The sequence below is a fragment of the Juglans microcarpa x Juglans regia genome, chromosome 1S, assembly GCF_004785595.1.
Source record: "Juglans microcarpa x Juglans regia isolate MS1-56 chromosome 1S, Jm3101_v1.0, whole genome shotgun sequence".
Lineage (NCBI taxonomy): Eukaryota > Viridiplantae > Streptophyta > Magnoliopsida > Fagales > Juglandaceae > Juglans > Juglans microcarpa x Juglans regia.
In genome coordinates this window covers 12,832,952-12,849,277 of record NC_054595.1, presented here as the reverse complement: position 1 = coordinate 12,849,277, position 16,326 = coordinate 12,832,952, and the positions used below count along the sequence as shown (strand labels likewise).

General features: G+C 34.3%; 1 non-coding gene across 1 annotated transcript; it reads right to left on the bottom strand.

Annotated features, from left to right (window-relative positions):
- Nucleotides 1-7,029: 7,029 nt before the first annotated feature.
- Nucleotides 7,030-7,137, bottom strand: LOC121247963. The gene has a single exon (XR_005937363.1). It is a non-coding gene; the product is annotated as a small nucleolar RNA R71 (small nucleolar RNA).
- Between the last annotated feature and the right edge of the window lie 9,189 nt (nucleotides 7,138-16,326).

Sequence of the window (16,326 nt, the reverse complement as noted above, 5' to 3'; positions counted from 1 at the left end):
GCATGCATTTATAGGGATCAATAGTTGAAATCACACTTAGGCATCAACTAGAGTGCATGCCACGGGTTGGGATTGATTGAGCTAGTTCCACTTTTAATTTTACAATTCTAAGAGTATAGATGGTTTTTGAATATAAAAAATATAAGATCCATGAAGTTTGGTTAAATTTGAGGTTTGTTTGCAAACAGTAAAAAATTAAGGCCTAAGTAGCAATTTTTGAGAGTTTAGGGATATTTTTGTAAATACGCAATTTTGAAACCTTTTGATTATGAACGTCTTCTGTAGTAGTACAAATCTTAACTTTGTACGAATTTGATTTTAGCTGCTACGATATTTCCAAACTCAGGAAGTTTGTAAGTTAGCTTCTCACTTACTCTTAGATAATTTATTTATGATTCTTGTGTAAACTCCACATTCATATTAAATGTCATTTTAAGCATGAAATATCATATAATATATCACTGAGCATTTGATTACTTGTTTACATGACATGTGAGATTTTCACCATTTTTAGCATATTGCATCTATAAACGTCATTTTCACATGAAAACTTACTACACATGTACATGTCATAAAATACATTTTTCAAGCATAGCATTAAAATAATTTTTGTCACAACCCCAAAGGCTAGGATGGGGAATTATTCTAGTGAAACTCCTCTGTCCACTCTAGAGTGAGTAAAAATGGAATGGTAACTCCTAGGTTGATGAAGAACAGTCAACGGGTTTTGAATGTGTTCTTTTTAAAGAATACCGGAGCAAAACTAAATGTTATGACACCTAATGCTGGTGGGTGTATATGCTATGATGTTATGCTGATGTTATGTTATATTCCCAATGCATTGAGAACGATGTCTGCAGACAAAGATGTAGTGTCAACATGAGTTATGCTACGGTCTTTGGTAGGTGCTCATGGTGCATATGAGGAATCGTGTTGCTTCCATACGTCTGTTAATGATGGCTTTAATAATGATGAAATGTTACGATTTTTTAAAGCAATGAGGTATGAAATGTTCTCTTTCGAAATGTCATGTTTTTTAAATGAGAAAGTGAAAATGTTTTATGAAAGAGAAAGTGCATCAAAGTTTTTCTGAAAATGTTGAGGAACTTGGATGGGATACAAATACCGATTTTTTTTTCTTGCATATCATTGCATGCATATCATGTTTATCATTAATCATGCATATCTTATCTCTGTGCAAGTTGGTTGTTTAACTTACTGAGATTTCATGTAAATCTCGCCCTTGTGGACCCACTTCGGAATGATAGAAGTTGTGTTAGGACCGGTAGAGGATGAACATGATGGATCGCTGGATGCAGATGGTTGAAGAGGAGCCAGACCTTGAGTGAAGACTAGATATAATTTTGATACTGACAAGCATTGACTCTTAATACTTCAGAGTGTATGAAATAGTTGATTTAACTATGGAACTTGGACTAAGTATTTTGTATTAAAGAAATGCTATCCTTAAGTTTGAACTTGATGAGTGTACGAAAGTGCACTTTAAATACCCTATTATTGGACTAAAATGCTAAAATATGAGTAGAAATAATATGAATTAATGTGTATTCTTGAATTGAGTTTCTATTTACTTTGGAATACTCCTGAGCAGATTTTTATGTTTAATTTCAGAGTCTATAAAAGAGCAAGTCCAAACGCAGTTAAATTCAAAGGACTTTCAAGTGGGTAACACGTTGGAACAACCTAAGAACTTTCAACGAGTGTAGGACTCTTCAAATAAGGATAATGATGGGGTTTGAGAGTAATCGGATCAAGAGAAAAAGTCAGTCCGAAATTAGCTAGAAGACGGCCTGTACATAGTTTAGTATTTTAATCATAACTTTCCCCTCCAATATTGGATTGATGCTATTCTTGATGAATTGGAAAGCTATCTTAAAGGGATAAAAAGTTGCTCTAATAAGGATTTCTAAATTCAAACTCTTTAAGTGCGTATGTGGCTGTCAAAATGAGTCCTAAAATTTAGGCGATTTTGTATGTGGGAATATGAGGACATTAGGGTTTCTTTCCTACCCTATATAAGCATTTCTTTCTATGGCTGTCGTTTGCTTTATTTTTGTAACACCCCGTTTAATTAACTCTTGACTAACACTTAAGTACTCTAAATTAGGCTTTTAATTATGGGTTAATCACTTTCATTAAGGTTGATAGTGAGATTAGCATTAATGTTGGTACTTAGTGTTAATAAGCTAAGGATTAAAAAGGCAAGCCCATTAGTAATTTTGGTGAGGCTTTTTAAGACCCAAGTACATTCATGGGCCTAGCCCAAGAAAACCTTGAACCAAACCCTTAAAAAAATCAAGACTAGTCTTGGCCGAAGTATAGGAAGGCATAAAGCTTTTGGTGTAGACTTGGACCCTTGGCCCTTTCCAAGCTCATATGGCCCAAAGCTATGTTTGGACTCATTTTATCATTCAATGACCAAAAGCCCAATACACCATAACATTAGTTTCCTTAAGCCCAAATCACACTCAAAGTACCCAAATTAAGTTTTGAAAATTGGCTAAGGCCATTAACCATCATATTTGAGGTTAGTGCACTTTAATTTATGCTTTGAAGCTTAATCATGCTTAATCTTTTCTTAAAATTTTTAATTCAGTTTTTTAATTAATACTCCCTTAAACCATGATTAGACCATGTTAATACCCTAGCTAAACCATTCCACATGTCATTAAGAAAAATGACATGACAAGCCCAAACCATGCTTCAATCGGTTTTGTGGATTGCCCTTTGTAATGCTTGGACTGTTTTGCCCTTGAGCCCAACATGTTTGTGGTTTATCCTCAATGGTAATATGGTCCTTAAGCACCTTATGAAACCCTCCAAAACTCAGTTTGAGTCTTGGACGAAATTGGTTGCATCAACTAACTCAAAGAACCAAACCGGGTGCACCTTGGTCTAGTTTGTGTAGGAACCATTTGGATTGAACTTGAGCCAGCCTCCTGCCGTGGTTTGTACCACCACCCCAAGCCACCTCCTTCTCCACCCAATCAGCAAGAAGTCCCATGACCATCATGAAGCATTTTGACTCATTTTTGCTGCCCAAAGAGATCCAAAACCGAATTGATTTTCTGCCACCACAAAACCACCTTCATCCAACTGTTTTCAAGGGTGGTTTGAGGGATCTTCTGTCATCCAAATGATGCCCCACGACCTGGATTCATCTATAGGACCCTTGCAGCTACTGTGGAAAGGAAATGACGATGGTTTAGGGCATTATTTCATTCTGCACAAGTGACCTAAGCTCATGCAAGCAAATCTAGAAATTTTCCAGATTTGAGCACCTCCCACTTCACCCAATCACCAAGCACCCAAGCCAATGTCCCTCACCCCTTGACCACCTATAAATACTTCCCTCCACTTCTCATTTCACCCACACCATAGCTCCAAGCATCATCTTGAGCTTGAGAGCATTTCCCCCTCTTAGAGATCAAAAGAGTGCAAACCGAGTGAGTTTTGGTGAGTTTTTTTAGTGTTCTTGTGTAAGGCAGTCTAGAGTGCTTGGAAGGCCACGAAATTTGTAATTTTTCTTCCTTTTGATCTTAGCTAGCATTTCAAGCTTTGTTTCCAAGTGCTGGTACTAAATTTGGTTGAGTTTTGAGATGGTTATGATGCTTAATGCAAAACCGGGTCAATTAAAGGAAGGTTTGAATGTTTGAATGTTTTTAATTGGAAGTTTAGCTATGGCATGTCCTAAGCATGATTTTATATGATCTATCATTATCCTAACATGATTATGGAATGTTAAATTTGTGATTAGAAGCATGTTATGATAGGTTTTAAATCTATCTTGTTTTGATCATCAAGCATGAATGAGTTTTAAGCATATTGGTGATTAAGGATTTCTTAATTTTGATTAAGTGTTGGGATGAACTTGATTACTCAAGGATTAAACTTCATAATGTCCCTAAAGATGTTAGTGATCATTAATGATTAAAGAAAATCTCATATGTATGCATTCATAGGGATCAATAGTTGAAATACACATAGGCATCAACTATGATGCATGCCACGGGTTGGGACTAATTGGATAAGTTTCACTTTGAATTTTGAAAATCTAAGGGCATGGATGGTTTTAGAATTCCAAAAATATGAAGTTCATGAAATTTGGAGTTCGTTTGCAATAAGTGAAAATTTAGGGCCTAAATGACAATTTTTGAAAGTCTTGGGGTATTTTTGTAAATACTCAATTTTTTTGAAGCTTTTGATTTTGAACCTATCCATAAGAGTATTAACCCTAACTTAGTATACACACTATTTACGCAGCTACGATGCTAATTTTGAATTTTCCCGGAAGTTTGTAAGTTGGCCTCTAACTTACATCTTGATAAGTTTCTTATGAATTATTGATAAATGCTTCATTTATTCTTCAATTATCATTTTGAGTATAAATTATCATGTTATATGACACATCGAGTGCATACTTACATAACATATGGCATTTTCACCATTTTTCATATTATATTTATAAATATCATTCTTTTGCATGAAATTTACTACATATGCACATGTCATGAAAAATATTTTTTTTAAAGCATAGTATGAAAATCATTTTGTCATGACCCCAAACGCTAAGATGGGGAATTATCCTAGTGGAACTCCTCTGTCCACTCTGGAGTGTTTAATAATGGAGTGGTAACCCTTGGGTTGACGAAGAACAGTCAACAAGCTTCGAATTGGTTCTCTTTAAAGAACACTGGAGTGAAGTCAACATGTTATGACACCTAACGCTGGTGGGTGTACACGTTATGATTTTTATGATGTTATGTTATTTATCAATGCATTGAGAATGAGTCTATAGATAATGTAGTTTCAACGTAAGTTATACTACGGTCACCAGCAGGTACTTACAGTGCATATGGGGAACTGTGACATTACCAGACGTTATGTTATTAATTAAGATAATGATGTAAGTCTATGATGAAGAAAGTTTATGATGAAATTTTTATGAAGAAGTTATGTCTTTTCAAAAATGATAACGAAATTACTTACTGAGTAAAAATCCGTGTCTCCATATTTTTAAAAAAAATGTTGAGGAATCTGGATGGGAGACATGTATACTGATTTTCTGCATCTCATGCATTGCATATTTATCATTTTTCATGATTGATTTATCTTTGTGTCAGTTAGCTGTTTAACTTACTGAGATTTCGAGTGAATCTCACCCTTTTATGGGACCACTATCATTCTACTCAGAATGGTAGAAGTTGTGTCAGGAATCGACTATGATGAGATTGACGGAGCACTGGATTCGCATGATTGAGGAGGAGTCAGATCTGGAGAGGAAGCTGGAGTTAATTTTGATGTTCATACCCAAGTCCTTTATGCTTTAGATTGCATTAAGAGAATGTTATGAATTTGTATATAAGTCTATGCTACTTTAGTATTTCGAACATGATGATTATCTAATGAAGTTGTGATGTTTTAGTTATTCTGGCATATTTTTCACATTAACCTTTTAGTTCTCCTGCGATTATTGTATACTGCTAGTTGCATACTAGGATGCATTGCATATTAACTGTCATGAATGAGGGTATGTACCTTTGTGTTGCATGTCCCGATGCTCGAAGTCTCCGTTCCATCCCAAGCGGGAATTGGGGGCATCACAATTTTTCTCTTGAGATTTTTGTTGTCCATTATATTCATGGGTAACTAAAGTCTCAAGTAGGGCTAGGGATGAACTTGCACATTAGATGATATTTTTAATTTACTTTTGATTTATGTATTTGATTTTCAATTACTAAAACTCTTTTGTTTTATCATTCTTAATTCATTGTGATGTTTTTTTCTCCGAATAATCATAGAATTTTTTTTTGTTTATGGATTCAGTCATACTTTTTCTATTGAATGGATTAGCTCTTTGATTATGTTTGGATCAATTATTTATCTATATTGATTTAATTCTTGGCTGCAATATCGCTTCTTGAGTATATTGCCGTTGTTGGATTTTCTCAATAGTGATAATAATTTATGTATTTTAAAAGTGGTGAATGATTTTTTAAAGGGTTACATTTGATTTAATCTTGGTTTAGAAATTTATACCTTCCGATTGGAAATTTTGGGAATTAAGTTCCCAATTGAGTTATTTAATGAATTAAGAATAATTAAAATACCAGATTTGCGAAAGGGATTCCCGACGCTTTACTGTTTGTCAAATTTGAATACTTTTTCCATTAGTCACTTTGTTTCACTTTAATTTGCATTTAAAATTAATTTTTGTTTTCCATTAATCATTTAATATTTTTCTTTAGTTTCTTTGTTCCTTTTACTATTCTTTTAATTTGTCTCTTTGTGAAATCGACACCCCAAGGTTGTGCTACAACTACTGCGTTATTCTTTGGCTTGCTACATTAATCAAATTTTGGCGCCGTTGATGGGGAGACGATAGAAGAATTGCTAAATAGTTTTTCTTTTCAACAGTTTGTAAATGCGGTAACTTCGTTCATTTTTTTAGTTTGCTACATTATTTTTTTTTCTTTTTATAGTATTTTTCTTTTTATTTTTTATTATTTTGTTTCCTTACGTGCACAGATATAGAGACACCTTGGATAGATTTGCTTGTAGGCCTAAGCTAGAGTCAGAATCAAATTTTTTAAATCTTTTATTTGACAATCTATCTAGTCCAGAAGAAATGAGTGAACATGAAGATCAACCCACTAGAACTCTTTAGGATTACCTCAACCCTACACGCACAGCCACACCATCATGCATAATGTTTCCAGCTAATACTCGCCAACTAGATTTTAAAACAGGGATGATACAATTCCTTCTTGTTTTTCATGGCTTGGAAAATTAAAATCCATATGTACACATTAAGGAGTTTGAGGAAGTAGGTGCGACTTTTCATAGTCAAAATGCAACTGATGACGTTGTGAGATTTAAGTTATTTCCTTTCTCTTTGAATGATAGAACTAAGAGTTGGCTATACTCGCTGAGACCACGATCTATTGGGCCATGGAATGAGATGACTTAGGTCTTCGTTAATAAATACTTTCCCCAACATAAGACCAATGCTTTAAAAAGGTAAATCTCCACCTTTGCACAAAAGGACAGTGAGACTTTGTATTAGTCTTGGGAGAGATTTAAGGAATTTTTGAGTATGTGTCCTCACCATGGATATGAGAATTGACGTTTAGTGAACTATTTTTATGAGAGGCTTACACCTAGAGAGCGCTAATTTGTAGAGATGATGTGTAATGGTGAGTTCTTGCAGAAAGATCCTGATGAGGCCATAGAATACTTCAATGAGTTTGTTGAAAAGCTCACACTTGGACTGGACCTAGTGCTACTGAGAGCACAAATAGGTGACAACCTGTAGGAAATCCAAATGGTGTGGAATTTACCATCTCAAGGAAGATGATAACTTAAAGGCTAAGGTTGAGATGCTCACTACGGAGCTAGATGTGTTAAAGACTAAGGACTTAAAGCCAACACATATGGCTAATCATGTCTTTTGGACCATGTTTTGTGTGTGGCGGGATAGATCACCTCGCCTAAGAGTGTCTCACATTTGCTGAGATGAGAGGGATGTATGAGGAACAATTTAATACCTCAGGTATGTACAATAAGCCTTTTACACCTTTCTCTAATACCTATAATCTGAGGTGGCACAATCACCCTCAATTTTAGTTCGAAGTCTGAAAACCAACCACCTGCACAACCATCTAGGTCATATCTTGCACCATATCATGCACCTTGATCTTCTAGGAGTCCTTTAAAAGATGCTTTGCATGCTTTTATTGAGGCACAAAGTAAAACTAATCAAAAGTTTTAATCTTTGATTATGCAGGTTATTGAAGAAAATAAAGAGATAAAAAGCCATGTATCCAAGTTGATGAGCTTTCTGAGTGTGAATGAGCGTGTCAAGCTCCCTTCTCAAACTCAATCCACACCCCATGGTCAACATATGGCTCAAGGACATTTGAATGAGGTCAATGCCATTGTGATACTAAGTGGTAAGTCCTTACACATCCTAACAACTGATAAGCCAGACGGTGTTGAAGAGTAACAAAGCAATGATAGTGTTGAGTTGCCCAAGGAAGTTGGGGTAATCAAGAGCCCGGTTAAGGTACCATTTGCTCAAGCTTTAAAATCTAGTATGCGAACTTTAGATTCTAGTAATGAAATCTTGGTGAACCTCAGGCAAGTAAAGATCAATCTTCCTCTTTTGCATGTTATTAAACAAGTTCCTACTTATGCAAAAGTTCTCAAAGATTTGTGTACCGTTAGAAGGAAGCACCATGATAAGAAGACAGCATTCCTGACAAAGCAAGTTAGTGCTCTAATTGAGGAGCGAATTCCTCCTAAGTACAAGGATCTTGATTGTCCAACCATTGCATGTAATATTGGGAATCATGAGTTTAGGCAAGCGTTGCTAGATTTAGGAGCTAGTATAAATTTGATGCTTTATTCCATTTATTTGTAGCTTGGTTTGGGTGAAATTAAGCCTACTTTTGTTGTGTTTCAATTGGCTGACCATTCAGTTAAGAAACCAAGAGGGATAGTTGAGGATGTTTTGATCCAAATTGACCAGTTCTACTACCCTGTTGATTTTTTAATTTTGGATACTCAGTCGATTGTTGACTCTGACTTTAAGATTCATCTCATATTAGGTAGACCTTTCCTTGCTACAGCTAATGCACTTATAAATCGTAGGATTGGGCTGATGAAACTATCTTTTAGAAATATGACTATGGAGGTCAATATATTCCACATCAGTAATCAGCCTAGGGAGGATGATGAGTGCCACCAAACGTACATGATTGACACACTCATAGACAAGGGAGTTCACACAACTCATGATTCTGATTCCCTGAATATTTTCTTATTAATTCTGAGTTTGATACTATGAATGATTCATCTGATATTGTTGATGTTTGTGCTATTTTTTATGACCTCAGGATTATGGCCCACATATTTGGCAACCAAAATTTGAGGAGCTGTCTAAGAAAATTGATAAGCATATTCCTTCAAGCATGGATAGTCCCAAATTGGAATTGAAGACATTGCCATCAGGTCTTAACATGTTTTTGTAAATGGGGCGGTAGAAATAGAGGATTCTAAGGATGGTCGGATCTTTAAACTAAATGGTCAATACCTTAAAGTATTAATTGATAGGCAAGTTTCAGAAGTGGAAGACATTCCACTTGTGGATCCGGTCTATCAACCTTGACCACACCAAGCAGGTATGTTTTTCTTTATTTGTTTTGTTTGTTTTGTTTTATTTTTGTTTTCTCTTATTTTCTTTCTTTTCGTTTTTGTTTGTTGTTGTTTTCTTTGTTTTTGTTTGCAGGTTAGTTTCATTTTGTCATTTTAGGTTACCATCTTTAGTGCTTAGCAAGCTACCCATGTCACTCATATGGTGTATTCTACCATTTTTAATTACTCTCTATTCAAATTTTATTCTTAAACATTTAGGACAACGTTTCATTTAAGCTGGGGGTGGTGGTGCAAATTCAGTATTTAAAATGCTTGTTGGAACTTTGTGGCATATTTTCATGTGTCAAATTTTTTTTTTTAATTTGCATCACATGTGCATCCTTTTCACATGTGTACGCATTCTAATTCATAGCCATCTTCGTGAATTCACCAAACCCACTGTAATCATTTTTTACTGAAGCATTCACAAAATCCCTAATGCACTCACTCATCCAAGCTTTGTGGTAAGATGGTGGTTTGACACATGTAGTTAGAGAACTCTTTTGCTTAAGTTTTCATGTGAGTTTTGAAGATGATTGAGAGCCTACAAATGCAGTAAATTGTGATAAGCGTTCATTGATCTGTTGAATTGGGCACTTCTTGTGAGAATACCATTACATGGTTTGTGGTAAGATGGTGGATATACTTGGGATACGACGAATGTTAATTTAGGATTAACGTTTGAACCTTTCAAGCCAACCCTTCGAATTATAGATCCCTAGTAGCCAACTTTGAGCTAAGAAACACATATAGCATTTTTTTCTTCATATACCTACATCATCCATATACCTACATCATCCATACCTCTCCACATTGGATTATATCCTATACACTGATTTTCCCTACCCTTGTTACTTTCAAGTGTGTACTAGATGTGAAATTCTTTTTTTTTTAAAAGGAATAAAAAAAAAAGAGAGAAAAAAGGGAAGAACATGAGTTACAAGGTGTTCAAGTGAGTGAGTTTCAAAGGCAAAAATACCAAGGCTGTGTAGAAATAGCAAAATACCAAGGTGACATAATTGTTCACCAAATTATAAAAAAAAGAAAAAAAAAAGAAAATGAAAAAGAGGCATTATTCGATGATCTGAAAAGTTGGAGAGTACATCAAGTAAGGTCTACTGAGATATTTAAGAAGATTCTCTTTGTATGTAATTAGAAGTTTTTGAATCATTTTTCATTTTTTTTGATATAGCCCTAAACCTATGCCACGTTACAACCTTTTGTGTTGATCATTCTGATCCTAAATAAACTTTTGGAAAGAATGGTGGAAGTCTCATTTGTTAGTGTTCCTATCATAACATCAATGTTTACTTGTTGCTTGTACATAATTGTCTAATTCCACATGAAAGTGTGTGTACACCCATTGTCAACTCCATAGAGAGAATCCTTACACGAAACACTTTTATAGCCGTGAGTTATGGAGTTGAACCTTTTGCTTGAGATGTTTTTGTTGTTGCATGTGTCAGAGCTTCTGGTTAGATGGATATAGTTTGGAACACACACACACTCTGTGGATTGCTATAGGTGGATTGCTTGTTAGAGTTATTGAATTCCTAAGATTGCTTTGATATGTGAATCTGGAAAGTGTGATTTCGTAGCCTTTGTGTGTGATTTTCTTTGGTCTCCTTCGTTGTTTTGGCATGAAAATTGCTAGGGACTAGCAATAAGCAAGTTGATGGGTGTGATGAGTGTATGAAAGTGCACTCTAAATACCCTATTATTCAACTAAAATGCTAAAATGTGAATAGAAATAATAGGAATTAATGTGTATTCTTGAATTGAGTTTCTATTTATTTTGAAATACTAATGAGCATATTTTCAAAGTCTATAAAAAAGCAAGTCTAAACCCAGTCAAATTCAAAGGATTTTCAAGTGGGCAACATGTTGGAACAACATAAGAACTTTCAACGAGTGTAGGACTCTTCAAATAAGGATAATGATAGGGGATTTGAGAGTAATTCGGACCAAGAGAAAAAGTTAGTCTGAAATTTGCTAGAAGACAACCTGTACATATTTTAGTATTTTAATCATAACTTATTGTTCAAATATCGGATTGATTTTATTCTTGATGCGTTGGAAATCTATCTTAAAGGGCTACAAAGTTATCTCTAATAAAGATTTCTAAATTCAAACTCCTGAAACACGTACGTGGCTGCCAAGATGAGTCCTAAAATTTAGGCGATTTTGTATGCGGGGATATGAAGACATTAGGGTTTCTTTCCTACCCTATATAAGCATTTTATTAGCATGAAATTGAGATTTTTTTAGAGGGGAGATGACTCAGTTTGAGAAATGAGAAGACGAAATTAATTTCCATGGTCGTCGTTTATTTTATTTTTTCTCTTGAGATTTTTATTGTCCATTATATTCATGGGTAACTAAAGTCACAAGTAGGGCTAGGGATGAACTTGCACATTAGATGGTATTTTTAATTTATGTATTTGATTTTCAATTACTAAAACTCTTTTATTTTATCATTCTTAATTCATTGTTGATGTTTTCTTCTTCAAATAATCATAGAATTTTTTCTATTTATGGATTCAGTCATACTTTTCCTATTGAATGGATTAGCTCTTTGATTATGTTTTGATCAATTATTTATCTATATTGATTTAATTCTTTGCTGCAATATTGCTTCTTGAATATATTGCCGTTGTTGGATTTTCTCAATAGTGATAATAATTTACGTATTTTAAAAGTGGTGAATGATTTTTCAAATGGATACATTTAGTTTAATCTTGGTTTATAAATCTTTAACTTTTGATTATGAATTTTGGGAATTGAATTCCCAATTGAGTTATTCAATGAATTAAGAATAATTAAAATAACAGATTTGTGCAAGGGATTCCCGACGCTTTACTGCTTTTCAAATTTGAGTACTTTTTCCATTAGTTACTTTGCTTCACTTTAATTTACATTTAAAATTAATTTTTTTCTTCATTAATCATTTAATATTTTTCTTTAGTTTCTTTGTTCCTTCTACTATTATTTTAATTTGTCTCTATGTGGAATCGACACCCCAAAGTTGTGCTACAACTATTGCGTTATTCTTTTGGCGTAATCAGAACTTATGATGGTTATTAATGCTATTGGGAAGTTTTAGTCCATTCTGGTATGAGTTATAACTAATCACCTTATTCCGCTGCGATTATTGCATATTATGCTCCAATTCTCTGTTACATCCCAAGCGGGGGTTTGGGGGCGTTCAACACACCACACTTATATTTATTTTTTTAATTTTTTTGTTTTATTCTTTCTAAACTAATTGAGATCTTCTACTAATAATTCATACACCACACCTTTAGTAAGAGAAAAAAATAAGAAAAGAATAAAAAATTATGTATGATGTGTGGTGTGAGAGTGATGAGTAAATTTTTTCTTCTTTTATATCATAATATTTTCATTGGGCTAAGGAAAATTAGATTTAGGCTAGATAGAAACCGAACCACAAACCAAATCCTATTGAAACCCCAAATGAGGCCCAATAGGTTTAGGCCCACCGAAAAGCTCCACCTATGCAAGGCTTCTTGAGGGATTTCCCCCACTTCCATGAGTGTATTTCCACTGCCCATGTCAGCCCGATGGTTTTGGGCTTGGTTTTGTCTGACAACCCATCACAAAAAAGTCACACTCACATCCCCTCTCAACCCCTCCAGCAGTATATGAGTTGTCCATGGCTTGTCCCTTTGGCTTTTGTCACTTTTGAAACACTTTCTTGGAGAGAACTCAAGAAGAAACTTCAGACAGCTTTTCTAACTTTCTTGCTAGAATTTTTTGAAGCTTTCGTAAATACATTCTCACGAAACTAACTGCATATAAATTGTTCCTATTTGAACTTAGTTTCCATTGGTATATTTTGTGCGATTTTCAATGGACTTTGGTTTAATGAAGAATTTGTTTAAGCATGCAAATGTCATACTGAGCGATAATCTTGATAGTGTGTGATGTTTTGATTTTGTTTATGAAGCTCTTGACAAGATCTGGTCCGAACCTTTTATGGTTTAGAGTTAACATATTAACATGCAATTTTGATTTAAATTTGTTGCATATTGAGAGTTTTTACTAAGAATTTTGCATGAGATGAGAAGGTTGGAAACCAGAGCTGTAAAAATAGTTTTTGTTTTGAGTAAGCTTGGATCTTTTGTTATGGAAGCATGCTCCTATGGTGTTGATATTCACATATATTTTTCTTAGGACTTTTATATATGTGTTAGGAAGTTATTTTAAAGAGTTATGATTACGATCTTGAGGGAAGGAATTTTTATGCATGTTAAGGTCCGATTGAAACGCAAACTTGAGGCTCATGGGTTGTGTTGTGTTTCTATGCAATGTTTGCCATGTAATCTTGAGTTTAATGCTTAGATCATTTTTAGGACTTGAATATGAAGCATATGATGTTGTTTCTTGATGGTTTACTTCATGAAAAATTTAGATCTAGTGGTTAGATCAAAGACCAAAATATGTAGTACTCGGTTTTGGAGAAAATGTGCAATCCGATTATGTTGGTTGATGTTTTGTGATTTTTGTGATCTTTGAATTGTTTATTCAAGCATGCTATTTCTTTATATTGATTTATAATCATGTTAAGAATATGTTTTTGAACTTTTTGAGTCCATGGAGTTGATTTGAAGAAGGATTGACTAAGAACATCAAGGTTGTTCTTTGTGGTCAAAAGACCTGATGTTTTGGCATGTAAGAAACTATGGTTTTTATGATATGTGTTTTATTAATGTCCTGGCATGACACTAAATCATAGGATATGATTTTTTTATGTTGCATTATTCGGTTTTAGCACGAAAGTCAGAGTTTGAAAGAATTGCAACAAAAACCAAGGATTTAAGCCTTGGTGTGATTCAACGTATGCTTGGTTCTTGTAGCTATATTGTGTTTAAAATTTTTCTAATTAAATTTTTAGATTTAGGGCAAAATTTACATAATGAATGTAAATTTTGGTGAGTTTTGGAGTTAGGATGTGAAATTCTTAAGTTAGGGGTAAAATGATCATTTTCTTACAAGTAATGGTGCAAAATGGTCATTTTACTTTGGGTTAGTGATTTAATATTTCTAAGTATACTAGTAAAGAGTTCCTAATCTTTAGAAATTTCTCCTTATAGTTCTTATTATTTCGCACTTTAATTCGTAATGCTATGATCACTATAAGTTTGCCTCTAACTTACTTTTAAGATACTTGTGTATGCATGGTGGTAAGAAACTCTCATCCATATTTATTACACTTAATATAAACGTAATATTATGTCATGGCATGATTTATTTCAAGTACATGTTTATGTACGAGTAAGTTAGCCTTTAACTTGCCAAGAGCCTGATGATCTGATGGTATATGACTCGGTTCTCCAAATGGAAAACCTGGGTTCAAGATCCCCCATCCCCCCTTGTATAAAAAAAAAAGTTAGCCTCTAATTTACTTTCAGGGTATGTATGTGTGTATGGTAGTAAGAGAAACCATCATTTATGTTATTTATGCATATATATGTACATGTTATGTTATGCAATGCCATGATTTACTTCCATTACATATTTATCTATTGCATGTTATGCCATGTTATGCCATACTTAACTGTTGCACGTCACTATTATGCCATATTTATCTGTTACACATCTTGTTATGTTATATCACTAGGGTTGAAACATTCTATGGTTTGATACAAAAATGAATGGTTCAATGGAATAGTCTTTGACTTAGGTGGTATGATCACAAAACTTGATTTTTCTTCATTTCTATCTGATTAGGACATTCCACACTATGTGCCAAATGGCGCTAACACAAAAGTTACTATTCACTCTAAGAATAATGAAAATAACTTTGTACCATAAAATCTTAAATATTTTTATGAAATTAGGAGTGTACTTCGTTTCACGAATTTGAACTCCTAAGTACCTTGAACAAATCAAAATGCGTTTTCGAACAGTTGTTGTCTAGAAAACGAAAATCGTTTTATTACACTGTAAAATTTTAAATATTCATTTGAAACTAATGATGTAGACCATTTCTCATTCTCACATTTCTAAGTACCTCAAATAAATAAAATTACGTTTCTAACACCTAAGTGGGCCAGAAACTGACTATGTTGACAGATTCAATCCTCCTCGATTGCTCGATTTGTGAGACCTGTCAAGATTTTTCTTGACATTTCTAAAACTTAAAGAAATTCATCCACTGAATATCTGGCAGGTTGTTGTATCTTTCCCTCCTAAAAAATATATTTTGTCCCCGAAATCTAGCATGTACTATAAAATAACTACTATCAAAGAAAAGAGAAGATGTTGCTCACTACGCCTACTATCGATGTGACGCCCCCAGACCCCGCTTGGGATTGGATGGAGACTGAAGCATCGGAACATGTAACTTAAGGACACACCCCTCGTTCATGACAGTTAAGATGCAATATACCTAACATGTTACCAGCAATATGCAATAATCACAACAGAAATGGTTCAAGTCTAAGTAAGGATAGAGCAATTTCTGTGTGGTACCAAATAAAATAATTATAAAAATCCCAAAATACTTGTTCAGAAACTTCCAAAATACAAAATGAGGGTTTTTAAACCACAACCCTTAGTACTTAGTTTACCACAATCCCAAAACACTGTTTATATGGGATCCCAAAAAAAATTCTAACTGGGCTTGTCTTTCGCTATGATCTTGTAACGCCCGTCCTTGTGGTGGGTCTTTTTGTAAAATATTTTGATAATGGACGACGGGAATTACCTTCAGATTTAAAACTTTTTGCTTCTTCCCAGGGTGCAAGACTCTACGTTTATAAAATAAAATGTGCTTTTGCAATAAGAGAGGTTTACAGCGGAAAAAATCATTTTTAATAATAAAAGGCCTCTCTTACATTTGAACCTCGTGCCTAGACTTCCGTGCTCTTCCCCATGGGCCGTGTCCTTCCCGACGCGTACTTCATTTCCTTCTCTGTGGGGGGGGGGGGGAGGGACATGTATAAAAACTAAAATGAGTCAAAGACTCGTAAGCATTACTTCATGTAGTTAAAATATAACAACGTAGGTTTTCATTCATGCATTCATCATTCGTACATGCTATACATACATGCATGCGTGCATACGTGCGTTCATTTGAAAACGTCA